A 15,817-nucleotide genomic window follows, 5' to 3' on the forward strand; every position below is an offset into this window, starting at 1 on the left:
GATTGCCAGAGATGAGGAAGAAATAGGTAATGGAGATAAGAGGTACAAACTTCAATAGCAAAATAAATAAGCCACAAGTATGAAATGTATAGGGTGGATCAGCTCAGTTCAGTCGCTCAGTCATGTCCGACTCTGCGACACCGTGAACCACAGCACGCCAGGCCCCCCTGTCCATCACCAACTCGTGGAGTCTGCCCAAACCCATGTCTATTGTGTCAGTGATGCCATCCAACCATCTCATCCCCTGTCGTCCCTTTCTCCTCCTGCCCTCAATCTTTCCCAGCATCAGGGGCTTTTCAAATGAGTCAGCTCTCTGCATCAGGTGGCCAAAGTACTGGAGTTTCAGCTTCAACATCAGTCCTTCCAATGAACACCCAGGACTGATCTCCTTTAGGATGGACTGGTTGGATCTCCTTGCAGACCAAGGGACTCTCAAGAGTCTTCTCCAACACCACAGTTCAAAAGCATCATTTCTTCTGTGCTCAGCTTTCTTTACAGGGTGGATAATATAGTCAATAATTATGTAATATCTTTGCATGTTGGCAGATTGCAACTACACTTATCATGGTGATTACTTTGAAGGCACATATCGAAATATTGGGTCACTGAGTTGTGTAACAGAAACTAACACAGGTCAATTATATTCCAAAATCAAACACACTCATAGGAAAAGATTTGTGGTTAGTAGAGATAGGGAATATAGGGTGGGTGAATTGTCTGGGGGCAGTCAAAGGTACAAACTTTCAGTTATAAAATAGATAAGTACTACATATGTAATGTACATGATAAACACTGTTGTATATTATATATGAAAGTTGATAAAAGTAAATCCTAGGAGTTCTCAATGCAAGGAAAAAATTTCTGTATTCCTGTAATTGTTTATCTATATGAGGTTGATGTGCACTAAACTTATTTATGATATTTTGTGATGTATGTAAGTCTTAATGCTGTGCAGCTTGTATATGTGTGGTTCATGTGCTAGTTGCTCAGTCATGTCCAAATCTTTGCAACCCCAAGGACTATAGCCTACCAGGCTCCTCTGTGCATGGGATTCTCCAGGCAAGACTACTGGAATGGGTAGCCATTCCCCTCTTCAGGGAATTTTTCCAATCCAGGGATCGAACCCAGGTCTCCTGCATTGCAGGTGGATTCTTTACCAGCTGAGCCACCAGGGAAACCTGCTTAAAGGAAACACACCTTAAAGCTATATAACTCTGTATGTCAATTATAACTCAATAAAACTGAAAAAATTTTTAAAATGTATTATACATACACCATGAAATATTATTTGGTCATAATAAAGAAGGAAACCCTGCCTTTTGTGACAGCATGGATGAAACTTGAGGACATTATGCTAAGTAAAATAAGGTAGAGAGAGAGAGAGAGAGATGAATATTGTATGTGAAATTTTAAAAAACTAAATTCACAGAAACAGAGTAAAATAGTGGTTTCCAGGGGCTGGGAGGTGGGAGAAAAGGAGAGATGTTGGTAAACAGTGCAAACTTCCAGTTATAAGATTAATAAGTTCTAGGAATCAAATGTACAACATGGTAAATATCATTTATAGTACTATATTGTATACTTGAAAATTGCTGACAGCATATATCTTAATGGTCTCTATACACACACAATGTAATTATGGGATATGGAGATACTGACAGACCTTATGGTAATAATTCCACAATAGATGTGTGTTTCAAATAATGATGCGTGCATGTATGCTCAGTTGATCAGTCCTGTATGACTCTTTGCAACCCCTCTTTGCAGCCCTCCAGGCTCCTCTGTCCATGGAATCATCCAGGCAAGAATATTGGAATGGGTTGCATTTTCTTCTCCAAGAGACCTTCCTGACCCGGGGATTGAACCCACATCTCCTGCATTGGCAGGAAGATTCTTTACCAGTGAGCCACCTAGGAAGCTTTCAAATCATGATGCTATACACCTTAAACTTACACAATATTATATGTCAATTATATCTCAAAGCTTAGGGAAAAAGGAATTCAGGAATTATTTTAAACTGAATAAAAATCATAATACAATATAATATCTGTGAGATGCAGCTAAAGCAATGCATTGAAGAAAATGTATAACACTAAATCTGTATCAAAAGAAAAATCTCAAAACAATAAAATCTCAAATTCACCCTTACAAACAAGAAGAGAGTGAATTAAAACAGAAATAACAAGAAAATGAAAATCAAAACAGAAATTAGTAAAATAGAAAACATTAAAATGGTAGTGAAAAGTCAATAAAGCCAAATGTTAGTTCACAGAGAAGATCAATAAAACTGATAAACCTTTAGGCAAGGTACTGAAGAAAAAAGAGAATACATAAAAACATCAGCCTTGAGCGAGGTAATATTACTAGTGATCATAAAGAGTTAAAAAGAGAATATTATAAACTTAAGCCCGTAAGTTAGACAATTTATATCAAATGAATACACTTCTTGAAAAACACAAGTAAAACCACAATTATTTGTAAATAAAGCTTATTCTGGTACAGATGTCTGCACAGAGGTGTTCAATGCCACTCCTAATCTAGGGAGTGAAGGATGGGACCAAGATAAATTTCAAACACTACAAAGCAGTCTTCTTAACAAGATTTATTAGGTTTTCTTCATTAAGTGTTCCTTTGATTGCTGAAAGCTTTTGGTTAGTTTCCAGAGTTCCACAAACTTTGATTTTGTCCATTTTGCCAGTTTCTCTCACTGCTTTAATGGAAGAACATACTTTGGGGTCCCTTATTCTGCCATTTTCACTAATACCACCCTCTTCACTTAATTATATGATTACAGTATAATCTTACTAAAACCAAGTAAGGACTACACAAGTAAAAGAAACTGTAGACCAAGCAATCTCATTGACATGAACGTAAACCACCTAAATGAAATACTGATTTGTAAAAGATAGCAATAAATACACACACTATAATAAATTTGTATTTACAGCAGTTATAAATACAGGGGTGGCTTAAATACATAAAGTTTAATAATATAAACTGTCACTAAGAAAAATTATATCATCAATACAATAGATGATGGAAAAGAATTCCATACAAGTCAATACCATAATTAGCAGCTCTTAATAAACTATGTATAGAAGGAAAATTGTTTTCTAAAAAGGAGTATGAATCAAAAACTTACATCAACTACCTCAATTAATGGGTAATTGCTTAAGAGCCACTTGCCTTAAAAATCAAGAACAAGCTAAGTGGGATAGGATGAGAAAAATAAGAGGATGTATAAGGACTGAAAATGAAAATAAACTTTCATTTTTCCCTAGAACCCCCAAGAGAATATAGACCCTTTTTTTTTTTTTTTTTTTTTTTTGCTGAAGTACAGATCATGATTTACAATATTGTATTAGGTTTACATGTACAGCACAGTGATTGAGCGTTTTTTAAGAGATTATACTCCATTGAAAGTTATTAAAAGGTAATGACTGTGATTCTCTGTGCTATACAATATATCCTTGTTGCTTGTCCATTTCATACTTCGTAGTTTGTGTCTGTTAAGTCCATACCCCTCAGTTGCCCCTTTCCCCTTCCCTCTCCCCTTTCTTAACTACACATTTGTTTTCCATATCTATGGGTCTGTTTCTATTTTGCATATACATTCATTTGCATTATTCTTTAGACTCCAATATAAAAGTGGTATCATGCAGTATTTGTCTCCAAATAGACATTTTAGACTTATTAGAAATTGAGTTCAGCAAAGATTGTGAATACAAGATCAACTTAAATCATCTGCATTTCTGTTTCTTTGAACAAATAGAAAAAATTTTTAAATAAACAATTTAGAGATAATTTGATATGTCTGACCTTCAAGGAAAATATAAAACTATTTTAATTATATATGAGGACCATTACTATATCTAGGTACAACAGGACAAGATATTATGAAGATGACAATTCTGTCCAAATAATTCTATAAATTTCATTCCATTGCAAAGAAATTTCCAACAGGGGGTTTTGAGTTCTTAAATTGACTCTGACATTTTAGGAAAAAATAAAAGACAATGAACACACAATAGTTTTTAAGAACAATGTGGGGAGAATTTTTTTTAAAGCTATAGCAATCAATAAAAATTCCACTGTGACAGAATCAGAAGCTTTGAAATAGAATCATGCTTACATGAAAAATTTATACCAAATCTAGCATTTCAGATCAATGGTAAGAAAAAAAAATCGATGCAAGCTATAACAGAATTTAGTTAGGTTATTTCCTCACATAACGCAAGGAACTCCAGACATAATTGTGCAAAGCAAACTCAAACTTACAGAAACAAATATAGGAGAAAACTTTTGTCCTTCAGTTAGTGAAGGATTTCTAAATCAAGATTTAAAAAATCTATAAGGGGAAAGTAAAATCCATGTGGCAGATCCTATTTCCCAAAGATGACCACAATGATATTCTCAATTTCGTATACTTTTTTTACAATGTGATCTTGACACTCCTGCCATTAAGGGATGAGGTCTGTGTCTCCTCTCTATGAAAATGGGTGGGCTTCTATGACTATTTTGACACAAGAATACACAAAATTAACAATAAAATCCCAAGGCCAGGGCACTAAACATACCAGAGTTCCTCCTTGCTTACTGAAACTATACCCTGGAGCCTAGAACGGCTAAGCAAGCAGCCCAGCTACCCTATGCTGTTATGCTATGAAGAAACCCACACAAGACGCTAAAGATACATCATATAAGGAATGTCTTGGACTACCTGATAAAAGTAATACCCAATCAGCTTCTCACTGTTCCTGTTCCAGTCACCATCCCTTGGCAACCACACATAAGACCTCTAGTCAGAGCACTCAACTGAGCCCTTTCCAAATTACAACCCAGAAGAACCATGGATGTGATAATGATGTTTTAAGCCACGAAGTTATCAAGTGCTCTTTATCTGGTGCTTCCCTAGTAGCTCAGTTGGTAAAGGATCTGCCTTCAATGCAGGAGACCCAGGTTCGATCCCTGGATCGGGAAGATCCCCTGGAGAAGGAAATGGCAACCCACTCCAGTACTCTTGCCTGGAGAATTCCACGGACAGAGGAGCCTGGAGGGCTACAGTCCATGGGATTGCAAAGAGTTGGACAGACTGTGTGAATAACTTTTAACTTTATACAACACTACAAATTGGAACAGTGTGGCTATATTCAAGTTAAAAAACTTCCATTGATTCAAAATACCATAAAGAATGAAAAGATAACCCACAAATTACAAAACAATGCTTGCAACAATACAACAAACAAAATATCATATGCAGTGCATGCAAAGAACTTCTCCAAGTAATAAAAAGGTAAACCAAATAGAAGAACAGGCAAATGATATGAACAGCCAATTCAGGTGACTAATACCACTAGGATGGCAATGCCATATGAAAAGTTGCCTAATTTAGCCAGCAAATAGGAAAATATACATGAAAATCCACATGATACCATTTCACTCTATCATATCACAAAAACTTAAAAAGTTCAACAACAAACACTGGCAGAAAATGGAGACTTATCCTACTCTGTCAGTGGGTGGGTTAAGTGATGTGATCAACTTTAAGAATTAAAGTTGGAGACACAGTCTATGAGTCAGAAATTCCACTCCTACATAAAAGTTCTGGAGAATTCATCCACCTGTATGTCATGAAATGCATATGATAATGTTCAGAACAAAATAATTTTGTTGCTTTTGAAAATTATTATAATATCCAAAACAGAAAAGCCAGTAATTATAGAATATTCATGAAAATAGCTGATATATAACAAAGAAAATGGATGAATTAGAGCTGTATGTTCTTCAACATGGATGAATCTCAAAATGTAGAATTAAAGATGTAAGGTGAACAATATATATGAAGATCTTCATAGGAAATTTTAAATCATTCAAAGCAGCATCATCATTGTTTTCTGAGATATAAATAAGTACAGAATTATAGATAAATGAGAAAGAAACACCAAATTCAGGATAATGGTTACCTCCAGGAAGGAGGAAGGTGGGGTGATGAGAAAGAGCTATAGAAGTAGAATATGGGTTGTCAACATAAAATAGTAATATCAATATTTGTTATAGTTTTCTTTAAGCTTTCAGGTGTTCTGGTACTGATGCTTTTTAGTCGCTAAGTCTTGTCCAACTCTTCTGTGATTCCCACGGGCTATAGTCTGCCAGGTTCCTCTTTCCATGGGATTTCTCAGGCAAGAATACTGGAGTGGGTTGCCATTTCCTTCTCCAGGGGATCTTCCTGATCCAGGGATTGAACACGAGTTTCCTGCTTGGTAGGCAGATTCTTTACCACTGAGCAACCTAGGAAGCCCCTTCCAGTGTCTTAATACTATATAATAAATTTGATATTTTCAAAGATATAAGCAAGACCCAACACAGGGAGAAAGGTCAGCACTGAAAATGACTCTCAGGAACAGAATCATGCCTACCTTGAGTGTTAATGGTCACCCGTGACTTGGAGCATTACCAAGAAATACACAGATGAGGGGAAGTTGGGAGTCAGTGGACAAAACATAGGAAATAACTTCTTGCCTGGACTCTCACAATGGATCCCTCCAGGCTGACACTCTGGCATCACTTGCAGCCAAGGCAGCTTTCATTCTCACTTGGGACAGTAAAACTTCTGTCCAATTTAAGCCCCTAGCTGCTGCCTCCAATTATCTCTGAGTTCAAGTCTCATCCAGAAGACTCCACGCAGTTGATCTGATTTCCATGTGATTCCTATAGATCCAAAAAGTCAACAAACTAAAGGGGCACTTTTAATAGGATCTCTCACTTCTCTGCCTCAAAAAAAAGTAAATACTGCTCTCTGGAAATTGATCAGATACTTGCCACTAGGCTTCGGTGTTGTTTGAAGCTGGTCTGGCATTCAAGCCAGGCTGTACCATTCTCATGCTAGACATAAACAACCTTATGGAACACTAATATAAGATATGATAACTCTGAGTCCATAATAAATTGAGACAAAACAAAGCCACCTCATAACTTTGTCTAAGCACAGGAAAATGCACAATCGCACACTTAAGACCAAATATACCCCTTTCCTGACTGGTGTGAGAGACTGATCTTCTTTCCCTATTACAGCATTGTCCTTGCTCTCTTTTGCTCTCCTACAGATAAGATTGATTGATATAGCCATACAATTGCTGTTTTTGACAGTACCCAACATAGAGCAAATCTTCACTTCCTTAGACCCTCCTAAAAATCACCCAACCAATACCCAAATCTTATAATAGGATCTATCTGACATAACCTTACTGAAAGGCTCCACAATTCCTTATGATGTGTGCCATCACTCACTGCAGTGAGTAATAAACCCAACTTCAATTACACGTATATCTCTGGTAGTGTTTGGCTGGAGGTCATTGACACTTGCCATCACCTATCTTCAAGGAAAGCCAATTACCTATTGAAGTGAAATCACAATTTCTCAAACTGTTCAAACAGTTATGCCTACCACTTTGAAGTACAGAAAAGTTGATAGGAAGATGAAATACTGACTACTACCCCACATCAAAACTGTAATAATTTCCAGTTTCACACAATTTCCTCCTCATTGATCATGACCATAAACATAAAAGTTGCCTCCATTGGCTTTTGTTGTTATCTGAGCAGAATACAAGAACTATTTTTTTCATAGCCTGGGAGACAATGATGTAACTTGTACAAAGTCATTCAACTAGCAAGCAGAATGCAAAGGGGCATTCAAACCCAATGAACACTGTCTAAAACCAGAGTCCACACTTCATCACTGTGTCTGTCATCTTCAAAATGATCAATAGTGGTAGTACAGAAGAGAGAGGATGAACAATCCAACCAGAAAACAGCATGTGTGAAAAGATGAATAAACCATCTCTCTGGGTTCCTGGCATGGCAAATGTTTACACGTGGTTCAAGAGTAAGCTCTGTGGATGGAGATGTGGCAAGTGATGGCATTTGTGAGAGTAATCGTTAAATCCTAAGTCTGGCTTGGGAAGGTTAGGCAGGGTCACGTGTGTCAGGCACCAACAACTTTGGATAGTATTTCATAGCCAACAGAGGTTTTAAGACATGGATGGAGGCAAAGGTGTGCAATCATTAGAGCTATGTTTCAAAATGGTAACTGAACACAGTGAAAGATCAAAGAGGAGAAAGGACTGATAGCCTATGGGAAACACGTTTTATGAAACATGTCTCAAAATTAACACCAAATGGAGGCATTTATTCTATATATAAATCTCTCCACATCCAGGTGAGATAGCTTTGCTGTTATTTCAACACCCATGGGTTTTAAACAACCATAGTAAGCTTTCATAGCTCAGGGAGTGATAATGCAGTTCAGTTAAATTATGAGCTCTAATTAGGGTTTAATTAGAAATAGAAAGAAGCTTGGTTGGAACCAGGCTTTGGATAGCTAGCAACAAAGCTTCATCTGCATCTTTGTTATAGAATTTTTTTAAAACTCTCTATGTGCTGAATTAAGGAAGATAGTGATTTTGAGTCTATTCTGCAAAACCCATGGGCTCCATGCATCACCACAAGGCAATATTGGAGAGAAATACAACAGGAGAGCCCCTGAATTTGTATTCCTGCTTCACTTCCCAAACCCTGTTGAAAGCCTACACCCAGAAAACCAAGGTGACAGGTAATAGATTTCACCTTGATTAAATTTAATGCTATTGAGGAGGGCATGGCAACCTATTCAAGTATTCTTGCTTGGAGAATCCCATAGACAGAGGAGCCTGGTGGGCTACAGTCCATGGGGTCACAAAGAGTCGGGCATGACTGAAGTGACTTAGCACAAACTTAACACTAATCAAAGGTTAGGGACTGAAAAGAATGGGATTCTGAGAAAATGTGCTTTGGCACAACAAGGAAGAGAATTTGGGAGAGATTTTGATAGATAAGCTACAGGGGTGAGTGGTGGCAACAGAGACAGTGACTTAACACCTGGAAGTATTCTCTCCAAGCAGAAGACACAGAAATCAGAACAAGGATTCAGGACTTCCTTGGTGGTGCAGTGGATAGGAATCCACCTACCAATGCAGGGCATATGGGTTCGATCCCTGGTCCAGGAAGACCCCACATGCCATGGAGCAACTAAGCCTGTGTGCCACAACTACTGAGCCCATGTTCTAGAACCCTCAAGACCCAATACTGAAGCCCATGAGCCTAGAGCCCATGCTCCACAAGAGAAGCCAACACAATAGGAAGCCCACGCACCACAACAAAGCATAGCTCCCACTCTTCACAATTAGAGAAAGCCCATGCAGAACAATGAAGAATCAATGCAGCTAAAAATTAACTAATTTTTAAAAAAGAACAAGGATTCACCATAGCCTTATAGGAGTCAAACATAGCCTTGCAAGCACTTGATACATTTGTTCTGTCCAATATATCTTATAATTATTTTCTATACTCCCTTATATCTCATGACCTTTCTCCTAGTAGGTCAGAAGCATTCACATTGTCTCTAGAAGAAATAAATTCCTTATAGCAAGATAACCAAGAAAACAGTAAATATTGACATTTTATTTTATTCCTAAAATAGGTTTTTCTATTAACAGAAGAAATACTTGTGTAAGTCTTAACTCACAAGAGAAGGGTTGGCTGATCAAAGAGAAAGCTGTGAAAGAGACAGGGAATGACAATAGGTTGGAAAGACAATGGAAGACATTGATTCCCCAACCAAATGAGGATGACCTGACCTGGGAAAGGTGGGGTGAGCTTCAAAGAGATTGTTTTAACCAAAACTGTGGCCTAGCAGAAAGAAGCAAATCTGGCAGCCTGCTGGCCTAGGAAGAAATACTTTAGTTCAAGTAATACATGCAAAAATACAGTCATTGAGAAGTGTAGTGGTCAACTGTTATTTTATGTGCTTGAAAATGTGTTGCATGTTATGTCAGTTGAACTCAAATGTATGAAATGAGTGTTTTACTGGAGTGTGCCAGAGTTGCAATGATACATGGAGACATAGGGGAGAAAAAGCAGAAGGGTCTATTCTGAATTCAACTTTAAGAGTTGCTTGTGCAACCAACTCAGTTGGCATTTGGCCATGTGAACAGAGATTCAAAGCACCATTCCAGTTTGCCTTCCGCAACCCAACTTACATGGCAATTCTATTCATGCTGATAATGTTATAGTGAGCTTTGGAGGAAGGGCATAATAATACAGTGGAATCATAAGGTGAAGAGATTAACTGGTTGCTCCAAGGGAAACCTTTGGGTGTTGAGATCATCTTGGACACATGGTTGTTGTTGTTCAGTCACTCAGTTGTATCTGACTCTTTGTGACCCCATGGACTGCAGCATGCCACACCTCCCTGTCCTTCACCATCTCCCAGAGATTGGTTAAACTCATGTCCATTGAGTCGGTGATGTCATCCAACCATATCATCCTCTGTCGTCCCCTTCTCCACCTGCCTTCAGTCTTTCCTAGCATCAGGGTCTTTCCTAATGAGTCAGCTCCTTGCATCAGGTGGCCAAAGTATTGGAGCTTCAGCTTCAGCATCAGTCCTTCCAATGAATATTCAGGACTGATTTCTTTTAGGATTGGCTGGTTGGATCTCCTTGCAGGCCAAGGGACTCTCAAGAGTCTTCTCCAACACCACTGTTCAAAAGCATCAGTTCTTCAGTGCTCAGCCTTCTTTGTGGTCCCACTCTCACAACCATATATGACCACTGGAAAAACCATAGCTTCGACTAGATGAAACTTTGTTGCCAAAGTAATGTCTCTGCTTTTTAATATGACGACTGGGTTTGTCATAGCTTTTTATCCAAGGAGCAAGTGTCTTTTAATTTCATGGCTGCAGTCACCATCTCCAATGATTTTGGAGCCCAAGAAAATAAAATTTATCACTGGTTCCTGCTTCTCCATCTATTGACCATGAAGTAATGGGACCAGATGCCATCATCTTTGTTTTTCCATTCTTTGTTTTTTGACCATTGAGTTTTAAGCCAGCTTTTTCACTCCCCTCTTTCACCGTCATCAAGAGGCTCTTTAGTTCCTCTTCACTTTCTGTCATAAGGGTGGTGTCATCTGCATATCTGAGGTTATTAGTGTTTCTCCAGGCAACCTTGAGAACTCCAGTTTGTGCTTCCTCCAGCCCAGCATTTCACATGATGTACTCTGCAGATGAGTTAAATAAGCAGGGTGACAATATACAGCCTTGACATATTCCTTTTCCTATTTGGAACCAGTCTGTTATTCCATGTTCAGTTCTAACTGTTGCTTCCTGACCTGCATACAATTTTCTCAGGAGGCAGGTCAGGTGGTCTGGTATTCTCATCTCTTTAAGAATTTTCCAGTTTGTTGTGATGCACACAGTCAAAGGCTTTAGCGTAGTCAATGAAGCAGATGTTTTTCTGGAATTTTCTTGGTTTTTCTATGATCCAACGGGTGTTGGCAATTTGATCTCTGGTTCCTCTGGCTTTTCTAAATCCAGCTTGTACATCTGGAAGTTCTCAGTTCATGTACTGTGGAAGCTTAGCTTGGAGAATTTTGAGCATTACTTTGCTAGCATGTGAAATGAGTGTAATCGTGTTGTAGTTTTGAGTGCAATTACTCCCTCTGGCATGGTCACAATCAGGACAAAAAAAAGGAAATGTCAACTTATGATTTCATTGTATTCCTTTTCTTTCTGTTGGCATTATTGCTTGGAAAGAAATTCCAGAGCTGATGTTATACATTGTAATTACCATCTATCATCCATATGGATTTTTTAAAGGACATTGTTAACACACCAGAATGGATAAAAGATAACTTTTTTTTTTTTTTCCCAGTGGGTTTTGTCATACATTGATATGAATCGGCCATGGATTTACATGTATTCCCAATCCCGATCCCCCCTCCCACCTCCCTCTCCACCCGATTCCTCTGGGTCTTCCCAGTGCACCAGGCCGGAGCACTTGTCTCGTGCATCCCACCTGGGCTGGTGATCTGTTTCACCATAGATAGTATACATGCTGTTCTTTTGAAATATCCCACCCTCACATTCTCCCACAAAGTTCAAAAGTCTGTTCTGTATTTCTGTGTCTCTTTTTCTGTTCTGCATATAGGGTTATCGTTATCACCTTTCTAAATTCCATATACATGTGTCAGTATGCTGTAATGTTCTTTATCTTTCTGGCTTACTTCACTCTGTATAAGGGGCTCCAGCTTCATTCATCTCATTAGGACTGGTTCAAATGAATTCTTTTTAATGGCTGAGTAATATTCCATGGTGTATATGTACCACAGCTTCCTTATCCATTCATCTGCTGATGGGCATCTAGGTTACTTCCATTTCCTGGCTATTATAAACAGTGCTGCGATGAACATTGGGGTGCACGTGTCTCTTTCAGATCTGGTTTCCTCAGTGTGTATGCCCAGAAGTGGGATTGCTGGGTCATATGGCAGTTCTATTTCCAGTTTTTTAAGAAATCTCCACACTGTTTTCCATAGAGGCTGTACTAGTTTGCATTCCCACCAACAGTGTAAGAGGGTTCCCTTTTCTCCACGCCCTCTCCAGCATTTACTGCTTGTAGACTTTTGGATAGCAGCCTTCCTGACTGGCGTGTAATGGTACCTCATTGTGGTTTTGATTTGCATTTCTCTAATAATGAGTGATGTTGAGCATCTTTTCATGTGTTTGTTAGCCATCTGTATGTCTTCTTTGGAGAAATGTCTGTTTAGTTCTTTGGCCCATTTGATTGGGTCATTTATTTTTCTGGAATTGAGCTGCAGGAGTTGCTTGTATATTTTTGAGATTAATCCTTTTTCTGTTTCTTCATTTGCTATTATTTTCTCCCAATCTGAGGGCTGTCTTTTCACCTTACTTATAGTTTCCTTTGTAGTGCAAAAGCTTTTGAGTTTCATTAGGTCCCATTTGTTTAGTTTTGCTTTTATTTCCAGTATTCTGGGAGGTGGGTCATAGAGGATCTTGCTTTGATTTATGTCGGAGAGTGTTTTGCCTATGTTCTCCTCTAGGAGTTTTATAGTTTCTGGTCTTACATTTAGATCTTTAATCCATTTTGAGTTTATTTTTGTGTATGGTGTTAGAAAGTGTTCTAGTTTTTCACAGAACTAGACCAAAGAATTTCACAATTTGTATGGAAATACAAAAAACCTCGAATAGCCAAAGTAATCTTGAGAAAGAAGAATGGAGCTGGAGGAATCAACCTGCCTGACTTCAGACTCTACTACAAAGCCACAGTCATCAAGACAGTATGGTACTGGCACAAAGACAGAAATATAGATCAATGGAACAGAATAGAAAGCCCAGAGATAAATCCACGAACCTATGGACACCTTATCTTTGACAAAGGAGGCAAGGATATACAATGGAAAAAAGACAACCTCTTTAACAAGTGGTGCTGGGAAAACTGGTCAACCACTTGTAAAAGAAAAGATAACTTTTAAATTTTACCTTCATGAAAAATTTACTGAATATTTTATTTATCACCAGTAGTGAGAATGTTGTCTTACATTTTCTGCAGAGGTATTTTGGGGAATACCCTCAAAAGATATAGCTGTAACAAAGTGAGGAAAGCAAGACTGGGTCAAAGATAAAGTTGACCTACTATGCTGTTGCAACTGAATCTCATTCAATCCTACAAGGAACTCTGGACCTGGAATGGCCCTTCACAGTTATCCCAAATCGAGCCTTGGGGCTGAGTCTTCATATCCTTCTTCAGTCATAGACCATAGGCCATGGCCTCTAGGGAGGGTAACCTTGGATGAAACAGTTCCCAAAAGCTCAGGGCAATTTTAGTGGAAGGCATAACAATGATCCATTGGAAGCAAATATTTCCAGCACTGGAGGATAAGTGATAATGAGAGGAGCTGGCTAAGAATCTCAATATACATCACATGAAGTACAATCAGAGTATTAACGTGAGAAACTACTATCTAGGCAATGCTTCAATTCTCGCTCTTAGAAAGACTCCATGAATGCAGGCAGGGCCCCCCCATCTTTGCTCTACCAGCCTACCAGCTTTCATTTACAAACCACAGTCCCTAACAGTAAGCTACTAAAGAAATCTGGGTCTGCCTGAAAAGCGATGGATGACCACAGTGGGGGGCAAAAATACCTACATCTGTTTGTCTAGCTATCCAATCTGGAGACCATGAAAGGGAGTAAGAGGAGTGGGAGATTTGTTACTTTTATTTTCCTTAGGATTTCATGTGCAAATAAATGTAAGCCACCTCTTTTGTATTATAAGGTCAGCCCTTTGCAGTGTGAACTACATTTGCCGTGTGAACACTGAGTTGCTGACTTGTGTCCTTATGAATTACAGAAGCAGGAACATTGGAATCCAGCAGTGATGGTGTGTGCTGATGGGCAAATTTTTCCTCTTTTGCATCCTTTTCATTGTTAATATAAATTAATCTCTTGGCTTCCAGTGGCTAATGTTATAGTGGCTTCCTTCAGCTCATCTCTCAACTCTACACCTCTTAGTGGGAGAGAGAAACAAAGAATAAAGGTTACCATTAGAAAAAACTTTTAAATGTTTTTAAATATACATTTTTAAACATAAAAATATTAAACAATATGTATGTATGCATACATATGGGTTTTCCTGGTAGCTCAGCTGATAAAGAACCCACCTTCAATGTAGGAGACCTGGGTTCAATCCCTGGATTGAGAAGATTCCTTGGAGAAGGGCATGACAACCCACCCCAGTATTCTTGCCTGGGAATCCCCATAGACAGAGGAGCCTGGCGGGCTACAGTCCATGGGGTCACAAAGAGTCAGACACGACTAAGTGATTAAGCACAGCACAATACATGCATACATATATGAACATATTTATATATGTGTGACTTTATTCTTATAAAATTTCTCTTAAGCTGTTTTTCTTTAACCTTAGTGTTGTCTTTTAATACCTAGGGCTTCCCTGGTGTCTCAGATGGTAAAGAATATGCCTGCAATGCAGGTTCAATCCCTGGGTTGGCAAGAACCCCTGGTGGAAGGAATGGCTACCCACTCCAGTATTCTTGCTTGGAGAATTCCATGGACAGAGGAGGCTGGCAGGCTATGGTCCATGGGGTCTCAAAGAGTCGCTCAGCCCAACTGAGCGACTAACATTTTAACACCTATAATGTCTTTTGCTGATGAAATGCTAATTTTTTGCTTAGAAATTATTTCCATTTAATTTTCTTCTTTTGGTTTAGTTCAAGGTAAATTCAGTATTTTTTTTTTTTTTAGTATTGATTGATGCCTTTTTTCTTAAATTGCTTCTTATTATTGATCTAATTATGTTCCTCAATCTGAGTACATCCAGACTGAGATACTAACAACTGGTGGATATCACACAATATAATTCTGTGTTGCAAACATAGAGAACAGACTTCCGGACATGACTTGGAGAGGAGGGAGAAGGTGGGATATATGGAGGTAGTAACATGGAAACATATATTACCGTATGTAAAATAGATAGCCAGTGGGAATTTGCTGTATGTCTCAGGGAACTCAACCCAGGTAACAACTACAGGGGCAGGATGGGGAGGGAGGTGGGAGGGGTCAAGTGGGAGGGCACATGGGTAAACATACGGCTGATTCATGTTCATGTTTGGTAGAAACCAACACAATACTGTAAAGCAATTATCCTTCAATTAAAAATAAATAACTTTTAAAAAATCAAACAGTAATCACTTCTCGGCCTTTTGGCTAAGATCAAGTGTAAAAAATCAAACAGTAAAAAATACACTTCAGTGTTGGGATTTTAAATGATATTTTACTTCTCCCATATTTTTCTATTACATGAATTTTAAATAAATTTCCTTTTTTATCAGGGCTTCCCAGGTGGTGCAGTGGTAAGCAGGAGTTGCAAAAGATGCAGGTTCAGTCCCTGGACTGGGAAGATCCCCT

At 38.5% G+C, this 15,817-nt stretch overlaps 1 pseudogene; it reads left to right on the plus strand.

Annotated features, from left to right (window-relative positions):
- Positions 1-15,596: 15,596 nt before the first annotated feature.
- On the plus strand, positions 15,597-15,817 carry LOC133070812 (U2 spliceosomal RNA; annotated as a pseudogene).

This window comes from Dama dama, chromosome 15, assembly GCF_033118175.1.
Source record: "Dama dama isolate Ldn47 chromosome 15, ASM3311817v1, whole genome shotgun sequence".
Lineage (NCBI taxonomy): Eukaryota > Metazoa > Chordata > Mammalia > Artiodactyla > Cervidae > Dama > Dama dama.